The sequence below is a fragment of the Geotrypetes seraphini genome, chromosome 2 (assembly GCF_902459505.1).
Source record: "Geotrypetes seraphini chromosome 2, aGeoSer1.1, whole genome shotgun sequence".
Classification (NCBI taxonomy): domain Eukaryota; kingdom Metazoa; phylum Chordata; class Amphibia; order Gymnophiona; family Dermophiidae; genus Geotrypetes; species Geotrypetes seraphini.
In genome coordinates, this window is record NC_047085.1 from 160621471 (window position 1) to 160643445 (window position 21975).

The 21975-nt window shown below is 39.6% G+C and overlaps 1 long non-coding RNA gene across 2 annotated transcripts in view; it reads right to left on the reverse strand.

The window, feature by feature from the left end:
- Positions 1-12805: 12805 nt before the first annotated feature.
- The window catches only part of LOC117353711, a 64406-nt gene continuing 55236 nt past the window's right edge, over positions 12806-21975 (reverse strand). For both annotated transcript variants that reach the window (XR_004538002.1, XR_004538003.1), the window contains exons 3-4: positions 14213-14353; positions 12806-14030 (exon numbers count right to left, since the gene is read on the reverse strand). This is a non-coding gene — a long non-coding RNA (uncharacterized LOC117353711). The remainder of the gene's footprint in view (positions 14031-14212; positions 14354-21975) is intronic.

Consider the following 21975-nt stretch of genomic DNA (forward strand, 5'->3'; position numbering starts at 1 on the left):
AGTAGGGGCTTCTTTGTCGGGGGGTGAGGGTATGGTGGGTCCGGGGAGGACATAAGAGTCCAGTCCTCCGCGGGTGTTTGATGAAAATGCATACCATGGATGTTATTGCTGTTGTATTTACTGTTGCTTAATAAAATAGATTTAAACATAAAAAGTACAATATTCAAATTATAATGTGAAATATTTGACAAAATGAATACAATACAACTAACACAAAACTTGATTATAAACAACATTTTTAGTTTCACCTCCAGGAGCAAGAACATATAAATTCTTGGGTGAACCCACCCTTGAGCAAGCAACATAGAGTTGTCCATGGGAAAAACAGGGGGATCTTAAATCCACTCCACAGTATGTAATAGTCTGTCCCTGTGATTTGTTGATTGTGATAGAGAATGCAAGTCTCACTGGAATTTGCAATCTCTTAAACTGAAAAGGAAGATATGTTGGAATAAGTGGCATCCAAAAGTTTCAGTATTGATTTAAACAACTCAATATGTGGAAACTCAGGTTGAAAAGAAACAACATGCAGTTTTTTCCCGGTTCAGAATGGAACCTGTGTTCCTAGTTCAGCATATGTGAGAACTCATGTAATGTAATAACATTATGAACTGGGGTGCATGAAGGAAACAGTTACAAACACAGTTAGAACATACAAACTCTATATGTATGGTGTCCGTGGTAGAATAGAAACGATGTCCCTAGTGGTTATAGTGTCATAGAAAGTGTTTTATAGTTGGAATTGCTGTGAGAATGGCAGCTTTTTACATCCTTTCCATTGACATGAATGGGTGAAATCTCATTTTCTGTTTGTAGCTCCGCCCATGTGTGCAGGTGGGCCGCGAGACCCCCAGAACATATCACCCCAGGTAGTGAGGGATCTGCATACCAAGTTTCGTTCAATTCGGTCAAGCCGTTTTTGAATTACTGTGAGAATGGCAGCTTTTTACATTTTTTCCATTGACATGAATGGGTGAAATCTGATGTTCTGTTTGTAGCTCCGCCCACGTGTGCAGGTGGGCCGTGAGACCCCCAGAACATATCACCCCAGGTAGTTGGAATTACTGTGAGAATGGCAGATTTTTACATTTTTTCCACTGACATGAATGGGTGAAATATGATTTTATGTTTGTAGCTCCGCCCACGTGAGCAGGTTGGCCGCGAGACCCCCAGAACATATCACCCCAGGTAGTTGGAATTACTGTGAGAATGGCAGCTTTTTACATTTTTTCCATTGACATGAATGGGTGAAATCTGATTTTCTGTTTGTAGCTCCGCCCACGTGTGCAGGTGGGCCATGAGACCCCCAGAACATATCATCCCAGGTAGTGAGGGATCAGCATACCAAGTTTCGTTCAAATCGGTCAAGCCGTTTTTGCGTGATCGCGGCACATACATACATACACACATACATACCTCCTATTTTATATATATAGATATATCAAAGAAACAAGAAAAAATAAATCAATCAAATACAGCAGCAAGAGCAAACAATCTTACTGTTATGGATCAACAAAATATACTAATCATCAAAATGAAGTAACACGTCCTGTAGGTTAGCACATTAACAACTGTACTAGAAGGAGAGAGCATTAATAAGAAAAAGTGTAAAGGGGAAAAGTATAAACAGTCATAAATCCATGTTCCTCATATTTTACATTAATGTAGAACTCTGGACCATACTTTATCATAGGTAGATAGTGAGTTCGTTTTTTCAGCAATATATTTTTCATATTTAGAGTATAAACAAACCATGTTCCACCATGGATTATAGTGGAGTGCTGAAAAATCCTTCCAACAAGACAAAATGACTTAACGCAATTAAAAGCAAACATCTTAATAACTTGGCTTCATATTTGTCCAAAGTGGATGTGATAGCGTGCTCACCAAATATTAATATAGCATATGATAAATTGTCTTTGATGGGCAAAAACTTGCAAATGGTGCGCCAAATCTCTGACCAAAATAGTTGTAATTGGGAACGATGAAAAATCATATGATCAAATGTACCAATTTGCTGTTGACAAGACCAGCACCTATTAGAAAGTGATGTTCCAAATTTGGACAATTTATGTGGTGTCCAATAGGCTTTGTGATAAAGAACAAGTACTAGCTATTGAAATGCAGAAGATTTTAGGGTCTTAAACGAAGACATCCAGTTGGTCGTCCAGGTCTGTACCTTTATCTCTGCCTTAGTGTCATGGGTTCCACACATCATACAGTGCTATTGGAGGAGTAAATTTCTTCTGTTTCAGAAGCTTATACCATGCAGATGCTTCGCCAGGAGACGATTGAAAAACTGCACAGCACTGTAGTATGGTAGGGGAAACATCTAACAATACAGTTTACTTTAAATAAGTTGCTAAACAATGTCTCAATTGTAGCCATTGGTAGTACTGAGATGAGTCGAGATTGTAATTGGAAGCCAATGTGGAGAAGCCCTGAAAAGTGCCGTTTGAGAGCAATTGAGAGATAGACCAAATGCCCTTTCTTCTCTAAGACTTCCATTCCATGTATTGTCCCTGGATTTTCTGTTTCGGGTTACGCCAAAGTGATGTCAGTAATGTAGTGTTCCATAGAACTTCAGTAATGTTGTCTACTTCCAAGAGAGCAATTTTAGTAGAAGACAGTACAAGGTTCTTTTTGATCACTTCATCTGAGATTGTAAAAGAGGAGCATTGCAAGTAGTGCTTACCATATACTTTGTATTCTAGCTGTAACCAAGTAGGAATATTCAAAAAATTAGAGTCAAATAACCATCGTGACCCCTGTCTGCACAGAAAGGCTAGGTGGTAGTCATAAATACTAGGGAAGTTAACTCTTCCGTTTTCTTTAGTACATTTTAACTTTTTAAGAGCTATGCGAGGAACTTTATTATTCCATAGATAGTAGACCATTAAGGTTTCAATTTTACGATATGAGGACACAGGTAGTAAAAAGGGAATCATTGAAAGAATACATTTTATTTTTGGAACCAGTACCATTTTCAGTGAATCCAATCTCCCCCACCATGAAAGTTTGAGGGGGGATCAATGCGTGGTGATGGATTTAATAATCTGAAGTATATATTCAGTATTAATGTCCCTGGTCTTTTCCATAGATGTCCCAAAATACACCCCCAAATATTTTAATTTAGTTATTGTATATATCAGTTTCAAACTGGAAATGATATTTCTACAGGGTACATTATTGATGGGCATGACTTCTGTTTTCATGATATTGAGCTTATACCCAGATACTGCAGCATATGAGCGGATCGTCTTCAAGATATGATGTAGTGATTCTAAATACGTGTACAGCAAGATATCATCCGCATATGCAGATAATTTGATTGACAAGTCCGCTATCTGAAGTCCCTTGATGTCTGGGTTAGATCTGATGGCCAGTAGAAGAGGCTCCAATGCCATATAAAGAGTAACGGTGACAATGGACACCCTTGCCTCATGCCTTTTGATGGGGTAAATGCTTCAGAGAGTACATCATTTATTCGTAGCCTAGTAGTACAAAACCTTAACCATTTGGATGAATCGATCATGTATACCAAACCAAGACATGACTTTAAATAAAAATGTCCATTCCACATGATTGAAAGCCTTTTCCACATCCAAAGTCATAGCAAGGAATGGTTCCTTTATAGTTTGTGCATGAAGAATTACTTGGGAAAAAAGCCTGGTGTTATCACTTGATAATCGACCTTTCATAAAGCCAGACTGATCAGTATGTATGATTTTAGGCAAAATTGTTTGTAAACGTAAAGCCAAGAGTTATGAATAGAGTATAGCGTCTACATTTATAAGAGACAGCGGTCGATAGTTCGATACCTGAAGTGGGTCTTTGTCAGGTTTGGGTAGTACAATTATAATTGCCTCAGTGAACGAGCCTCTTGCAGATCCTTCTGTTACAAGATGATTAAAAAAACTCACCAAAAATGGAAGAAGTAGAGATCGAAAAGCTAAATAAAATTCTACAGTGAGACCATCCGGTCCCAGTGATTTTCCCTTGGCCATAGAAAGTAAAGCCTCTTCCAAATGGATTTGTTGTATTGAAGCAATAAGAGACTTATTATCCTCTTCTGTGATGGTTGGTCTCTGTAGGTCCCACAAAAAGGAATCAGAGTCAGCAGAATCTGGAGAGTTGGTAGAATAAAATTCCTTATAAAAGGACTGAAACTGATTACATATGTCAATGCCATTCAGATGGGTAGTCTCCGATTCATCTATGATGGCTGGAACAGATGTTTTTTCCGAACAGATCTTCAAATAAGAGGCCAGCTGATGTCCACACTTATTTTCTGTGGAGTAGTAATGCGCTGATTGAATAAATATCTCCTTGGAAGCATTAGTACTAAGTAACAGATTATATTCATACCGCAGGTTGCGGATTGACTCTAAAAGTGACATATTTGTCTAATCGTTGAAGTGAAGCTTTTCCTTAGCAGCAATCTGTTGTTCTAGAGTTGCTAATAGCAGGTTATTATCCTTCTTCTTTTTCGATGTATAGGAAATGTTGATGCCCCTGATATATGATTTAAATGCATCCCAAGTATTATGTCATGATGTGTCTGAAACTTGATTAAATTCAAAAAAGTTATTCGCATATTTTGTAATGTGCTCAATAAAGGTAGGATCTGACAACAAAGCTGTATTGAATCTCCAAAGCCCTTTATTTCTAGGTGTACCTATGTTTTTAAAGGTTACTAAAATGGATGCATGATCAGAGACAGTAATTTGATGAATCTCAGAATTCTCTAATTTATCCACCAATGAATAACTAGATAGAAAAAAATCAATCTGGGAATAGGATGAGTGCGGAGGAGAAAAGAACGTATATGCCGACTCATCTGGGTGCATTAGTCTCCATAGGTCAGTCATCTTCATTTGGTACAATAGGTCCTGCAAGTAATGGCAAGAATTTGATTTTTTGTAGCTTGCTAAAGATTTCCTATCTTTGTCTGGATTAAGAACCAGGTTGAAATCACCCCCTAATAAATAGGGCGTATCGCCAACAGTTAGAATGTCATTAGCAAAGTGTTCAAAAAATATTGGTGAATCATGATTAGGTGCATAGATGTTATACAGTCGAAAGGGAGTATCAGCAATGGTTAAATCAACTCTTACCCATTGGCCTTCCACATCAGTAGTAGAAGAGATTATTTTAATATCAGCACGTTTTCTGATCAAGGTGAGAACGCCATTTTTTCTCACAATGGCTGGTGAAATGATGGGAGGATAGGCCCAGGCGGGAGCAACTTTTGTGGGAGATACGTCTCATGAAAAATAACTATGTCAGGATTGTATTGTTCAGCATAACGTAGAAGTTTATGCCTTCACAGGGTTATTAAACCCCATTACATTTAGGGGAAAGCATATTAGAGACATAGGTTAAAGACATACCAGATTTTCAGCACTACAATGTAAAGCATCCAATTATATATCATACTGGTACATATAAGCTGATGAAAAGCTAACCTAGTAGAAACATTATTAATGTAAATGTATAAAAAAACCATGTGTATCAGAACAAGTAAGAAAACTAGTAGCCACCGTAAATAAGCCAATAGACCCTCGGGTCAGCAGGAAACTGTAGTCATAGAAACATAGAAACATAGAAAGATGACGGCAGAAAAGGGCTATAGCCCATCAAGTCTGCCCACTCTACTGACCCACCCCATTAAGTCTGAGTACTAATGACCTAGTTCCTTAACTTGACCCTCGTAAGGATCCTACTAGGGCATCCCATTTATTCTTAAAGTCAATAACGCTGGTGGCCTTGATCACCTGCTCTGGAAGTTTGTTCCAGTGATCTACCACCCTTTCTGTGAAGAAATACTTCCTTATGTCACTATCGAATTTCCCTCCTCTGAGTTTGAATGGATGCCCCCTTGTGACCGAGGGTCCCCTGAGAAAGAAGATGTCTTCTTCCACCTCGACACGTCCCGTGATGTATTTAAATGTCTCAATCATGTCCCCCCTCTCCCTGCGCTCCTCTAGAGTGTAGAGCTGCAATTTGTTCAGTCTTTCTTCGTACGAGAGACCCTTGAGCCCCGAGATCATCCTGGTGGCCATCCGCTGAACCGACTCAATTCTAAGCACGTCTTTACGGTAATGTGGCCTCCAGAATTGCACACAGTACTCCAGATGAGGTCTCACCATGGTTCTGTACAGTGGCATTATGACTTCAGATTTGCGGCTAACGAAGCTTCTATTGATACATCCCATAAGTTGCCTTGCTTTGGATGAGGCCTTCTCCACTTGTTTGGCGGCCTTCATGTCTGCACTGATGATTATTCCCAAGTCTCTTTCTTCTGAAGTCCTAGCTAGTGTTTCTCCATTTAAGGTGTAAGGTTTGCATGGATTTCTGCTACCGAGATGCATAACCTTACATTTCTTAGCGTTGAAGCCCAGCTGCCATGTCGAGGACCAGTTTTCCAACGTAAGCAGATCCTGCGTCATACTATCCTGCAGATTGCTTTCACTTACTATATTACATAGTTTGGCATCATCAGCGAACAGAGTTACTTTACCCTGAAGCCCTTGGGTCAAGTCTCTTATGAATATGTTAAAAAGGAGTGGACCCAGGACCGAGCCCTGTGGCACTCCGCTGGTCACCTCCGATGTCTCAGAGAGGGTGCCGTTGACCACCACCCTCTGATGTCTTCCACTCAGCCAATCCTTGACCCATGCAATTAGTATCTCACCTAACCCCATTGATTTCATCTTGTTTAATAGTCTACGGTGTGGGACGCTGTCGAAAGCTTTACTGAAGTCCAAGTACACTATGTCCAGAGACTCTCCCGAGTCCAGCTTTCCTGTTACCCAATCAAAGAAGCTGATAAGATTGGATTGGCATGACCTACCCCTAGTGAATCCATGTTGACTAGGATCTCTTAGATTCCCCTCATCCAAAATCGTGTCTAATTTACATTTAAGTAGTGTTTCCATGAGTTTACACACTATTGATGTGAGACTTATTGGTCTGTAATTTGCAGCCTCTGCTCTGCAACCCTTTTTGTGCAGTGGAACGACGTTAGCTGTTTTCCAGTCCAGGGGGACTCTCCCTGTACTTAGGGAGAGATTGAAGAGCATGGTTAATGGTTCCGCCAGGACATCGCACAGCTCCCTGAGTACTCGTGGGTGCAATTTGTCTGGTCCCATGGCTTTGTTTACCTTGAGTCTTGACAGTTCGCTGTAAACATCAGCTGGTGAGAATCCAAAATTCTGAAATGGATCTTCCTTGCTTGGCTTTGCTTCCAGCTGTGGCCCGTGTCCAGGTGCCTCGCAGGTAAAGACTGAGCAGAAGTAATCGTTCAGTAGTTTGGCTTTTTCGGAATCTGTTTCCACATAAATCCCATCTGCTGTTCTAAGACGTACTATCCCGTTTGTGTTCTTCTGCCTGTCACTAATATACCTGAAGAAGGATTTGTCCCCTTTCTTAATGTTCTTTGCTAGAGTTTCTTCCACTCGAAGTTTGGCCTCCCTGACTGCTGTTTTGACCACTGCAGACCATGTCTTGTATTCAATTTTAGCTTCTTTCTCCCCGGTGCGTTTGTATGAAAGAAATGCTCTTTTCTTGTCCTTGACTAGGTGTGAGATCTCATCAGTGAACCAACGGGGTTTCTTCTTTCTTTGTTGTTTATTTACCGATTTTATGTAGCGGATAGTTGCTTCGTGTAGTGTCCTTTTCAGTGTTGACCACATAGCTTCCACATCATCCGTTGTTTCTTGAGCCTGTAGCGTCTGATGGACGAAATCACCCATGCTTGCGAAGTCAGTGCCCCGGAAATTGAGTACCTTCGTTTTTGTTTGTGATCTAGGGAAGCCCTTTCTAAGGTTGAACCATACCATGTTATGGTCACTGGTTGCCAGCGTTTCTCCCACCAAGACTTCCGTGACGCTTTCCCCGTTCGTAAGTATCAGGTCCAGGATGGCCTGGGCCCTAGTGGGCTCCAGTACCATTTGTTTGAGCTGTACTCCCTTCATGGATGTTAATATCCTCTTGCTACTACAAGTTATTGCTGAGAATGTGTTCCAGTCTACATCAGGCATGTTGAAGTCCCCCAACAGGACAACGTCCCCCCGTAAGGTGATATTCTCAATGTCTTCAATTAATTCTTTGTCTTTGTCCTCCGATTGTCTTGGAGGTCTGTATACCACACCGAGGTATAGGCATTTCTCTCCGCCTCTGGCCAGATTTACCCAGATGGATTCCCCAGTGTACTTGACATCTGTGATCCTAGTTGTCTTGATGTTCTCTTTGATGTAAAGTGCTACCCCACCTCCCAACTTACCCTCCCTATCTTGGCGAAGCAGGTTATATCCTGGTATAGTTATATCCCACCCATGAGAGTCAGTGAACCATGTTTCGGATATTGCCACCACGTCCAGGTCTGCATTTACTATTTCTGTTTCTAGTTCTAGAAATTTATTCCCTAGGCTGTGTGCATTTACATACATAGCTCTCCACTCTTTGTGTCTAAACTCTTTTAGAGAGTTACCCATCTGAATTAGAGTGTCTCCTAGCGAATCTTTTGCAGCAAGGGTACTTACCTCTGACCTAGAAGTGGAGTTTTGGTTCGCCTTATCAGGATTGTTACTTACTGCTCCGGTATATAAATGGGTACCCTCCCCCAACTTACCTAGTTTAAAGCCCTTCGAAGCAGGCGGGCTACTCGGTGTCCGAAGACGTTCTTACCTCTGTTGGTCAGGTGGAGTCCGTCCGATCCCTGGAGTCCCTGTAGTGCCTCCCCGTGATTCAGGAATCCGAAGTTCATTTCCCAGCACCATCGTTGTAGCCACTCATTTGTCTTCAGAATACGGTCGTCCCTGTGTTAACCAGTGAAAGAAAGAAGATTAAACATTGGAGAGAGAAAACATCATTAGTAATAACAAGGGAAAGTCTATCACACATTTTCTAAGCAATGTTGTGATCTTGCAAGTAGTAGACTTTATAGACACAGTATGATAAATCATCACTATAATACTTACAAAGTGATAACCTGCAAATATAATGATCAGTTCAAGTTTTGTCAATGTTAGTAGGTTGAATAGTTTCAATAAATTCAGCCAATTCTGCAGGGTTAGTAAAGTCCTTTGTAGAATTATTGATTGTGACTCGCATACGAACTGGATACAGCATGCCAAATTTGGTGCCAATAGATTTCAACTTGGGCCTGTACGAAAGCAGCAATTTCCTCTTTTTAGCCGTTTCCTTTGAAATATCTGGAACAATGAGTAATTTGTTCCCTTCAAATGTAATTGGAGCATGTAGTTTGGCATGTTGCATTATCTTTAGCACTTGATGGAATAGTAGCAACGTGACGATGATAGGTCTGGGATACTTCTTTTGAAAAACAGTCTGCTGCGAGATCCGATAAGCGCTGTCAAAATCTAATTTGGTATCATCATTCATTTTCAGGATTTGCGGCAGTAATACTGTAAGAAAATCAATCAAATCGCAAGCCTCCCTCCCTTCCGGCAGCCCTAAAAGGCGAAAGCTGTTTCTCCGAGCGTAATTACCGGAATCCTCAAGGGCGCGTTCTAGTAAGGAGATTCGCGTGGCCTGCCTTTATAGCTGTTTGATCGATGTATCAGCAGTTTGCATCTGAACTTCCAAAATGTCCGTTCTTGATTTGATTGTGCCAAGTTCGCCTTTGATGTTAGCAAGATCTTCTTTTATGTCAGCAATATCCTGTTTGCTGTCTACTAATAATTCTCTAATCGATCGAAGCTCCTCCAAGATGGCGGCGATAGCCGGGTCATCAGAATTAGCGGAGCTATTCTTCAATGGTGAAGAAGGCTCAATGCTTTTTCTCTTGTTAGATTTTGCCATGGCCATATGAGCAATAGAAAATCCACCTTTATTAGAATTACTGTGGCGGTTAAAGATGTTATTCTCGGTTGTTGATTGATTCCCTCACCGGAGCACACACACCAAGCGTCTTATCCCATCAGTGCTCACTAGCGCCCCCCTTGCTCTTATCCTTGTTAATTTGGCTGTTCTTTTTTGTTTCTGGAACCTGTAACACCACTGTATTAATTTCATAGGATAGAGATTTATTGGGGGGAAAATATGAGATTCATATTAAGAAGTACAGAAATTGAGCTTTGATTAACTTCTAGAGTTTCATTTTCTGTGTATGATTTTCTATTAATTATTTAAAGCCCTGTTTTTACAAAACCGTAGCACAGTTTTTAGTACTGGCCATGGCGGTAACAGCTATCGCGACGCAGTGCTGCACTGTACTTTGGAGCCGGAACGGAATTTGTTTGATTTGGTCAATGCGGTTTGTATATACTTTATCCACCACGGACCCCTGAGGAAGGTGTCTGAAACACGGACCGTGTTGGGTCCACTGGTTTGTAATAAGGTGGTATATTTACCATACTGCATTAATATTGTAATAAACAGTGCCTACATCTTGCACATGGTCTGCAGTTTTTGTTTTTGTTTTTGCTTGCTGTTTGTTTACTGCAGATTCCGTTGGATTTTCTTTTCATGTCCATCTTTTAGTCCACAATATGAAGAAACTTTTTAAACATTTAAACTATTTTTATAAACCCAATAAACATATGGTAAATATTACCAACCTACTTTGAAAAACTTCTGTAAGAAAATCTTCATGATTTAAAAATAAATATATTTCACAATATGTTCCTAAGTGTTAAAATAGCGAATCTTGAGAAATTCTGTCATCAGCAACTTATAGTTTTGTATGCACTGTTCAAAGATTATGATGAAAGCCTAGACTCCTCAATCTGCTACATTGACAAGGAAGTCTCTAGAACACGGGTGTCAAAGTCCCTCTTCGAAGGCCGCAATCCAGTCGGGTTTTCAGGATTTCCCCAATGAATATGCATGAGATCTATTTGCATGCACTGCTTTCATGGTATGCTAATAGATCTCATGCATATTCATTGGGGGAAATCCTGAAAGCCAGCAAATCTAAAGCCTATCAACATAAAAAAGAGAGCATTTTATTACAGTACCACTAAATACCACTGTTCATATGGCCAAAAGGAAGATGCTTGACTGGAGAGCTAGGGCTGACTGGGACCCAAATGTTACAGCATTAGCACGTAATACTAAAAATACCTAATCTGCTTAATATATGAATTGCATTATATTTGATCTGTAATGTTTTTATTTTTTGGCACATAATTTCTTGGAGTATATTCAGTGCAAATGATACCATTGGTACAGAGGCACTAGGGGAATACAGCTGGTGCAGTTACACCTGAGATACAGTGAAAAAATCCTTCTCTGCTCTGTTTATTTGTTCATTGATTTATATTCCGCCTTTATCCACGATGGATAACAAAGTTTACATACATAATAAAAAAAATCATACAAAAACACAATATATAAACCAGCAAGATATAAAGAAGTCCAAGTGCTGAAGCCTCAACGGGCTGCTGTCATCAGACAACAAAGGTGTCATTTTAACAGTTTCTTAAATACATTCAAGTCCTAATGGAGCCTCTGGTTAAAAAATCATCTATTGTCCCTTTATTGCTACCATAGACTTTTCTTTCACACTGTACCCTAGCATCACCCCTCTTAGCCATACCTACTCTAGCCTCCTCCATCTTAACCTCCTTAAGGGCAAGATTCACTAACCTGGAGATCCATGTCCGATCCGTGGGTGATTGCAGGCAGGCCAACAAATTTACTAAAGGCCTGCATACAAATGGGGGCGATCGTTGGCACGCCTCCTGCTGACCGCAGAGATCGATGGAGAGCGATCCTTGAGCATACACAGATCATCTTCCTTGACTGTAGATGGTCTGCGCATGCGCTGGCCCTTCGTGCCCAGCAGAGCTTTTTTTTTTACTTTTTTTACTTAGTTGACTGTAAATTTATGGTAAATTTTATGTGATGATTTCACATTATATTACATTGTTGCATCATATTGAATTTCACTGTATTGTATTCCACTGAATTCTAGTGTATTTTGTGTCTTCGCTGATATGTCTCAGTTCTCTTGCTGTGAACCGCCTGGAACTTCCGGTTGGGCGGTATATAAGAAAATAAATTATTATTATTATTACTTCGCAAGCCCTTGGTTTTAAACCGCTTTAAACCCATGGGTTAAAACCACAGGCTCGCACTGCGGGGAAGGGCAGGCGAGTCAGGGCTGAGCAGGGCAGGCAAGTTGGGGCTGAACAGGGCAGGCGAGTCAGGACAGAAAGGCAGGAGAAGTCGGCAGAGAGCAGGAAAGGTCGTGAGCGACTGGTCCCCACCATTTGCTGCTTTTTGGATCTACCAGCCAGTCGGTGTTCCTGGAAAAGCTTAGTGAATTGCGTCCTTCCTGCTTTGCATGCCGTTTACCCTCATTTGCACGCACAGATTGGAATTGGGTCGGGGGTGCAAACCTATCGGTACACAATCGGTTTGCTTAGTGAATCTAGCCCTAAGTCACGGAACCCTTTTAGCCATAGACAGTTAGGGCTCCTTTTACAGGCGGTAGTTTATCGGGTAGCGCGTGCTAATCCGGTGTGTGCGCTAAAAACACTAGCGCACCTTTGTAAAAGGAGCCCTTAGTTGTAGGGGGCAGGATAGGGAAAGTGTACCGCAATAGGTGTGGCGAGTGACTTAGAGTGGGGCATGAGGGTGAAATTAGGGAGTAGTATGGATCAGGGCAAGCATCAGGTTTTCTCTGTCAAAATGTTGGCAATTCTATTATGCATATTTATTTATTTTAAAACATCTATTCCACTTAAAACCTAAGCAGGTTGCATTAGAACATGTCTCTCTGTCTCCATCTCCCTCTTCCCATTCGAAGCTTTATTGATCACACCCCAATCTATATGCTTCTTCTCTTTTGACTTTTGACTTTTTTCATGGTGTTTTTTTTTTTTTTTTACCTCCATATGTCATCTCTTTTCTTTCTTACTGTTATGGGTTTTTTTTAAGCTTCTTACATAAAACTTATTTTCTGCTACCAAAACTGTCTACTTTTGCCTGATTAAACTATCTAAATAATTTTTAAACCTCTGAGACACATTTTCCCCCACCTGGAGCAGCCTGAAGAGATCTGCCACAGTTTGTCTCTAAAACTCACAAGCTGCTATTTTTTTTTTTTTCTTAATTAGGAATAAGTAACAGCTGTATTCCCCCTTTGCCTGCCTGTACACAGGTAAATTAATGTCCTCTGCTCAACAAATTGATTTAACTATTCCCCCTTTTTGTAGGCTGCCTCATTAATGCATTTACAATCTTTGCCACAAGGTTTAATAATTTCTTTAGAAATGCAAATGAGTGCTTAATTTTCTGAGCTACCTTTATATTTGCTGAGTCAAATATAATCAAATTACAATAGGTTAAGTCTTTGTTCAGAAGGCTTACTTTAATATTAGTTTTGCAAGATGTATAGGAGGAATATGACAGAAGGATGAGGCAACCAAACAATAGAGTTGAAGAAAATAACCACAGACTTGACCGTTTTATTCTGAAAGTGGATTGTGAGTGAATAATTGTAAAGTACAGGCACATTAAGCAAAATAATAGAATAGCAAAACATGTTGGAGCTTTTAGAAGAGTTATGTCATTTGCATGTGCAAATAGTGAGTTTATACTTGTAAATGCCTGTATGCATTTAAGAATCAATTTTAGAAAATTTGTAACTTACACATATATATCCATGGCATGTTCCATTTTGAAGGTGGGGGGGGGGGGGAGAGGGCATGACTCAGATATGGACAGACTAGAAAATTATGCATGCATTATTTTTTTTATTATTTTCAATTGTAATACATGCATACTTGAAAAGAGAAACAAATGCTTGGCAGCATTTTTACCTGCCCCAACTAACATAAGTACACAGGAACAAGGTCAAACCAAGGGTTCAATCAAGCCTAGTACCCTGTTCAAACAGTGGCTAATGCAGGTCATAGGTACTTGTCAGAGTCCAAAAGGTAGCAAAAAGAGGCCATTTAACCTTTTCACTGTTCTTCTCTCTTTTGAGTAGAGGTAGAGGATACTGTATGCTCATATATGAAAACCAATATCAAAACGGCTGAAATGCAGGAAACCTGGGGAAAAAAATGTGATATGGAATTATGGATCATCTTGGAAAGAGAAGATGGAACCTGTGTCTACATGAGGGTTGTCTACAGACCCCAGCACAAATGGAGAAGTGAGACAAAGATCTGATCAAAGATATCCATGTTTGGAATGAAAGGGGAGTTACTGTTGCTGTGAAATTTCAACTTACCCGAAGTGGATTGGAAAGTCCCACCAGCAGAATCAGAAAGATTGTGGATGCCTGTCAAAGTGCTTTGCTCAGACAAATGGTGACACTGGATCTAGTGTTCACAAATGGAGGTAGTGTTCCAATATCTGGATGGGTGTCCACCTAGGCAATAGTATGGTTTGATACAACTATTTACCAATTTATAATCCACCTAGTTCCATTAAAAGATTCAAGTTGGCGTACAAATTAAGAAATTTACTATATACCAAAGAGATGTAACAGTATCCAACATAATACAAATTATTAATCATGAGAAAACAGGAAGTCAATTTGGTTCTCCAAACAAGTGGCTGAAAAAATAAGGGCAAATGAGGCTGTGTTCAAAAAATATAGAAGAACTTGACAAGAGGACCATGGAAAAGATTACCAAATTAAATTCAAAGAATAGAGGGAAATATGAGGAGCAAAGGTACAGGTGGAAGAAAAAATGGCTAAAGATGCTGAAAGTGATTGCATTTCCATCAGACTGAATGGTTTTCTCTTCAATTTCAATCCCTCAGAATATGTCTTTAAAAGCCATTTTGGAAGTTGTAAGTAAGATGAAATTTCTTCTGTGGGGGACTGTAAAGCAGAGATATATATTTTTTAAACCAACAAAGCTGTGGCAAAATTTGCTAACATGTGCAGCTTATTTTGTATGTTAATTGTAAATTGCAACTTTTTAGGTCTGACCCAGCAGCAGCAATTCTTATGTTCTTATGTGACATGAATATTTTGGTATCAACTGGGATAGAAGATTTAACAGATTTTTTTTTTTTTTACAGTTTATAGTTTTATCTAAGCTTGATATATCACTTGATCATCATAGCAATCTAAGCAGTTTCCAATATAAAACCAGAAATCAGAAAAGGAAGTACAGCATAAATAAGGCAAGTGCAAATGCACCATACATTAAGGGCCTGATTCTCTAAAAGTGTGTCCCGATTTTAGGCAGCTGTAGGCGTCCTACATCCTGTCTCTTGGAATGTTAGACTCACACTGAGCCACAACTGTGCATGAGTAACCTTGAGATGTGTCACAACATGAACAGATTTGTTTCAACAAGCATGCTCTCACAAATGCTGGAGTGGGGGGAGGGAAAAAGAGAGGGAGAATGAGACTGAGGAGAGGAAGAGAGGTGGGAAAGTCATTGGACCCAAGAGGGAAAGAGGGGGCAGGACTGGGCAGGGTAGGGTGAGGAAGAGAGAAGCAGAGAGATAATGGCCCCAGGGTAGGGATATGAGTTGTGAGAGGAAGGGAAAAGAGAAAGAAGAGACAAGGAGACAGAGAAGCGATAATGGACATAGAGGGAACAAAGGGACAAGGACACAGAAGAGCAACACTATAGAGAGGAAACAGGGTTATGCAGGGACAATGGAGGATTGTTTAGAGCAGTGATTCCCAACCCTGTCCTGGAGGACCACCAGGCCAGTCGGGTTTTCAGGCTAGCCCTAATGAATATGCATGAGAGAGATTTGCATATAATGGAAGTGAGAGACATGCAAATTTGCTCATGCATATTCATTAAGGCTAGCCTGAAAACCCGATTGGCCTGGTGGTCCTCCAGGACAGGGTTGGGAACCACTGGTTTAGAGATTACGGTGATTTCTTGTTCAAAAGGTTTGCTTAATATGGTTATTTATTATTCCATTGTAGAGCGGGGAAAGGAGCTCTAAAAGTTAAAGCTATTCAGCTAATATGAGAGTGATGATTTGTGATTTGATAATGGTAGATCATGCAGGACTTTGTATGCATGATGGGGTCCATCACTCTGATATTGGTTCAGACATATTTTAAGTAGATTTCAGGATCTTTTAAAGTTAGATAGGCAGTATATTAAGGCCACAGCTGTTTGTAGGAACTAAAGATATATGAGTTGCTGTCTTCACTTTTGGTGGTTGGTGATTATGAGCCCATTTGAGTTCTAGTTGAATAAGAATTGGATTTGGAATACTAAACATGCATGGCCTAGGCTCTCAGATGTTATCACAAGAGACCTGTAAAGAAAGCAACTTGAAAAAGAGAAACTATTAACATCTTGGTTTTGGTCTGAAATTGCTAGCTTGAAAAGATAGCAAAGCAGACTGTGCATTGTTGGAGGAACTTCAAAATGGTTATTAAATAATTATCTTTTATATCCTTGCTATAAGTGCCTAGATGTGCAATTAATGCTGTGGATGTTTCTTGGCCAGAAAATTCAGACATCCTTGAACTGCTCTTGTGGGTTATTTGCAATAGCCAAAGGTCTATTATCTAGGCCTTCTTTAAGAGCATTTGAAAGTGAGCCTGATTAAGAGGAAATAGCTGATGTTTTGGAACTAAAATTCAGGCCATCTGTAACACTTTGAAGTTGATTGAATTAGTTAAGAAAGTTAATTAAATGGCCTATAGGGAATTAATTTGACTAAAATAAGGTTAGTAAACAATTCTGTAGTATGCAATCAGCTACTTTGGTCACTTGTCTATCATGGAATATAAAAGCATTTACTGTACAGAGCTAAAGGTAAACAAATTAATACAAACATATAAGGGAAATTAATTTTTTGGATTCACTTAAAACATTTTCAACTAGATTCTGAGAACTAATGCTCTTTTATTTCAGATCAGAAGAAAATAAGGAGGAAATGGCATTACCAGAAAATATATGTGATTTATAACAAAGTATTGCCATGATACCTGGAAGGGGAAAGATATTTAGGTGTAGGGAGGAGGTGATATGTGCTCAGAAGGTAAGATGCAGTAGACTTTTATACTGATTCTCATAATTAATTAAAAAGCCCATATAACTCTTGGGTCTTTTAGAATCAGAAACATAGAAAAATGACGGCAGATAAGGGCCATAGCCCATCAAGTCTGCCCACTCCACAGACCCACCCCCCTAGTCTGCTCTCCTGGAGATCCCGCTCCTAATGACCCATCCTTAACTCTTCCCTCTTAGGGATCCCACATGGGCATCCCATTTACCCTTAAAATCTTCACTGTTCCAAAGCATCTAATCATTTTCAGTTCACATCAAAAATCTTATATTTCAGGACTGAGCAAAATATTCTGAACATTTCATGATCTTGTGTCATTAATGCATAGGTCTAGTCCTAAAAAGTGCTTCCCATGAAGGGGTTACCTTGGTCAGCTTTGTAAAACATCTAATTTTGGGGATCTTTTACTAAGGCGCGCTAAATGCTAACATCTCCATGGAATATAATGGGCGTGTTAGCATTTAGCACATGCTAATATTTAGCGTATACTAAATCAGCTAGCATGCCTTAGTAAAAGACCCCTTATGTGCATGTGAGTTAATATTTGCCTTTTTAACATCTTATTTATCTTCCCAGTGAAACCTTCTACTTAGCAATTTCTTGATCGAATAATGAATATTCCATTAGTGGAAGAATTTGAGAAGTATTTCTTGTTAAATGTTTTTCCAATTGCATGATACATGGGTAAAGTTTGCAGCCTCATTTTTTTTTTTTCTTTCTTTCTTGGTTTCTGTAAGAATTTTGCCAGAACCAGTTGAGTAGAGAATATCTCTCTCAGGAATTTATCATCTAGAAGTAATGACTATAGGGTTTTAAATTATTTTTCAGCTTTCCCAGCACTGTATTTTATACAATACAAAGTAGGAGTATCCGACTGCAAAACATGAACATCAATACATGCAGAGTAATTGAAAAATGCAAAACAATGTAAAAGCAATCAAACATAATAATCCTTTTATTCACATTGGTCATATAAAACATAAATTAACATATAGAAATAAATGATATGGCGGGTTGCCAAAATTCCAGATAAGTGCTGCCATAAGAGAAGTCATTATTGTAAATTCTATGGGCCCGATATTCAGCCAACAGTGATTAGCATTTTGCTGCCAGTCAATGGTGTTAGACCCGGAAATTGAATTCTCAGCTATGTCCAGGCTCTGGCATTGAATTTCTGGCTTTCTGGAACCAGCTAATATTCAGCACTTAACTGGTTATGGGTTACCATATCAAAATAGGAACAACTTTTATGGGGTTCTGTTTATGGAGTTAACCTGGCTGGTTAAGTGCTGATTATCATCATGTAACTGGCCAAATGATGACTCTGCCCCAGTTTTAAAATTACACTCGTATTAATACAAATTCTTGAGATAAGCTGTAATACAACATGTCCTTTCTAGCAAAATTAAATGGATGTCTAAGCTGGAAAGGACATGCATCGCATCTTATCTCAAGAATTTGTATTAATATAATTTTAAAGCTATACGCTGGTTTTCAGTTTGGCAATAAACGGTTATTTTTAGCAGCACTAATCAGTTAAGTCCTGCTAAAAATTAATGGTTAGCATTGAACATGAAATTTAACTGACCAGCAGCCATTTCTGGACATTGATTGTTTTGAATATGGACTTCCTTATTGTTAACATTCCATACAATAAGGCCCATATTCTATAAATGGTGCCTTAATCCTACTGGTGCCTAACTTAAGTTGAAAATGCTGTTTAAACCCCCCCCCCCCAAATTTAAATCAAAATATGTAGGCGTCTACTGGTACGTTAAGAAACAGTGCCTGCATTACACCTACAGAGGTGCTTTACGATACCTAATGCCACTATAGGTATAGCTTTCACCAGAAGTGGCATTAGGTGTCATAAAGCGCCTTCGTAGGTACAATTCATGTGAAAGGCGCAATACTCAGCTGTAGCTGTGAGATTACTTCTAGAGGTCTTAGCAGCTTTTTCTCACCCCATCATCCCACTGGGCTACTAGGGCCTAAGGTAGGCCCACGGGGTCTGTTATAACAAGAGGAGGTCAGAGATTGTGTTAGGGAATGGGTTGAGTGATCGGAGTGTTTCAGGGGTGATGGTGGGGGTGACCAGAAATTGTCAGGTGGGAGAGAGAAAGGGAGATCTTTGTACTTTGCAGACTTGAGACCTGGAAGTTATATACGTGCTGGCCAATATTGAATGTTGCATCCACATAACTAACCAGGCATAGCTAGGACTGCTTTTAATATGGTCCTGCTTGCCTGGTTATCTATATGGGCACTGACACTGAATATTACTGGCACCCAAATTACTCCCAACTCTTCCCCGGCTCTACCTCTTGTACCATCGCTCATCTCCACACTTCCAAAATGGCCGATGAGTGATGACATTTATCAGCAACCAGGCAGGCACACACAATTTAAACAGGCAGGAGGCTCACCTACCCATTTAAATCATTTTGAATATTGACACAATATTACTATTAACTGCAAATCAACTGATTGGTTATATTGTCAATAATACAGATGACCTTCTGAACTGCAAATCCCATGATTGTCACTGAGCTGCTTTTATTTACAGGATACATTTTTAATTATAAGTCCTAACACAATAGGAAGGCATGACATGAAGGACAGAGCCTTGGAAAATATCATACATTAGCTGGTACTGTGATTAATCTAGGTATTATTTACTGCCCAAAACACTTTATTTGAAGCTAATAAGGAAATGTGCTTATTTATGCTTTGTGTCCTGTGCTTACCAATAACTATAAAATGTTTTCTATCTCCATAGCAACTACACTGATAATACAAGTCTACTGATAATTCAAGTCTACCCCTTGTATTTATTTTTGCTCCAAACTCATTTTGTTTTACGAAGACTAAGTGGCACAAAATGGTATGCATTGAAAATTTCAGCATTCTAGAATTATAAAGGGGTTGTGATATACAAATCATATCAACATAATTACAATTTCTGATGATCTTTACAAAGTCAATTTGCTTTGTTCCATAGCTAGTACGTTTGGGGAATTATCTGTCAACATTCTCATAAAAGAATGCTACTGTGGACTAAAACATAGTGAATTTTTTATGTACTTATCTAGACTTGATATCATTATTTTCTACTGATATTTATGATCTATGAATGGCTCGTTGGCCTCAGAGCTGCTCTTATACCCCACTCAATTAACTTTAAATAACCTTTTACGCAGCCCCACACCCGAAATATTGATAAACAAACCAATTATATTAAATCACACAAACATTCTATAAAAACGCAGATTGAAATATAAGCTGATGCTTCTTTGAGTTCATTTGACTGTCAGGTGTGATCCTGAAGTGCTCTCACCAGGCTGCCAGTAGTGGGGAAGACCCCACCCATGCCTTCTGCACCCCCCCCTCCCCAACCAAATCTGAAAGTCCATACTTCCTTTTCCATATATCGCTCAGGTAGGCAGCTTAACAAGCATATATCGCCTTCTGTCCTTATAGGGTCTTCACTTTCCCTAGACTACTTCTTTCAGCAGTCTAGGGACTGTGCATGCTAGGATCACCTTTCTTTCCCAGGTGTATCCCTATCCCCCTTGGTTCAGCTGCAGACTTCCAGCAATACCTGTCTCTCCCAAACAGACAGTTAACAGGATTTCCCAGCACAGCATCATAAAGGCTGGTGCATATTGTTTCTTTCACCTCTTTGGGTGTTGGGATCATCTGGTGACTTTGGGAACCGTTTTGATACTTATTCAAAATTGAAACAGGTCTAGCTTAAAACATCCAATTTTTGCACTGTACATGTTCTATAATGTTCCATTATTGCAGAAAAATGTCCAAGTCATAAGCCCGCACTAGTCCGACCCAAACCATGCCACCAACATGCTCCCTTAAGATTTAGATGCACTGCAAATGAACTGCATATAAAAGTATTTAAAAGATGGGTTTCAAAAATAGTGTTTTTGAAAGTTTTAGCAAGAAAAACATCCAAATGTCACTTTATGCCATAGCAAAATTAGAAAAGGTTCAAAGAAGAACAATCTAAATGATAAAGGGGATGGAACTCCTCTCATATAAGAAAAGGCCAAAATGTTTAGGGCCCTTCACCTTGGAAAAGAGACAGCTGGGGGCGGTAGGTGATATGATTGAGATCTACAAAATCTCTAGTGGTATAGAATGGGTAAAAGTGAATCATTTTTTACTCTTTCAAAATGTATAAAGACTAAGGGTCTCTTCTATCAAACTGCGCTAGCAGTTTGGAGTGTGGTGAGCCATGTTGAATGGCCCATGCTGCTCCCAACGCTCATAGAGTTTCTATGAGTGTCTGGAGCAGCGCGGGCCATTCAGTGCTGCTCTCTGTGCTAAAAACTGTTAGTGCAGTTTGATAGAAGAGGCCCTAAGGGACAATCATTGAAATTACATGGAAATAGAACAAAAAACCCTATTTTTTCACTTTTCCACTCAAAGAATAGTTAAGCCAGGGGTCTCAAAGTCCCTCCTTGAGGGCCGTAATCAAGTTGGGTTTTCAGGATTTCCCCAATGAATATGCAATGAAAGCAGTGCATGCACATTGATCTCATGCATATTCATTGAGAAAATCCTGAAAACCTGACTGGATTGCGGCCCTCAAGGAGGGACTTTGAGATCCCTGAGTTAAGCTCTAGAACTCATTGCTAGAGTATGTAGTAACAGTGGTTAGTATATCTGGGTTTAAAAAAGGTTTAAAGAAAACAGAGAATTAAATTATTAATAAAGTAGTCTTTTATTCACATCTTTTAAATCAGGGCTGCCCAAGTCCGGTCCTCGAGATCTACTGGCAGGCCAGATTTTCAGGATATCCACAATGAATATGCATGAGAGAGAGAGATTTGCATACCAAGAAGGCGGTGCAGGCAAATCTCTCTTATGCATATTTATTGTGGATATCCTGAAAACCTGGCCTGCCAGTAGATCTCAAGGACTGGACTTGGGCAGCCCTGTTTTAAATACTCTGATCAACTGCCTTCTTGT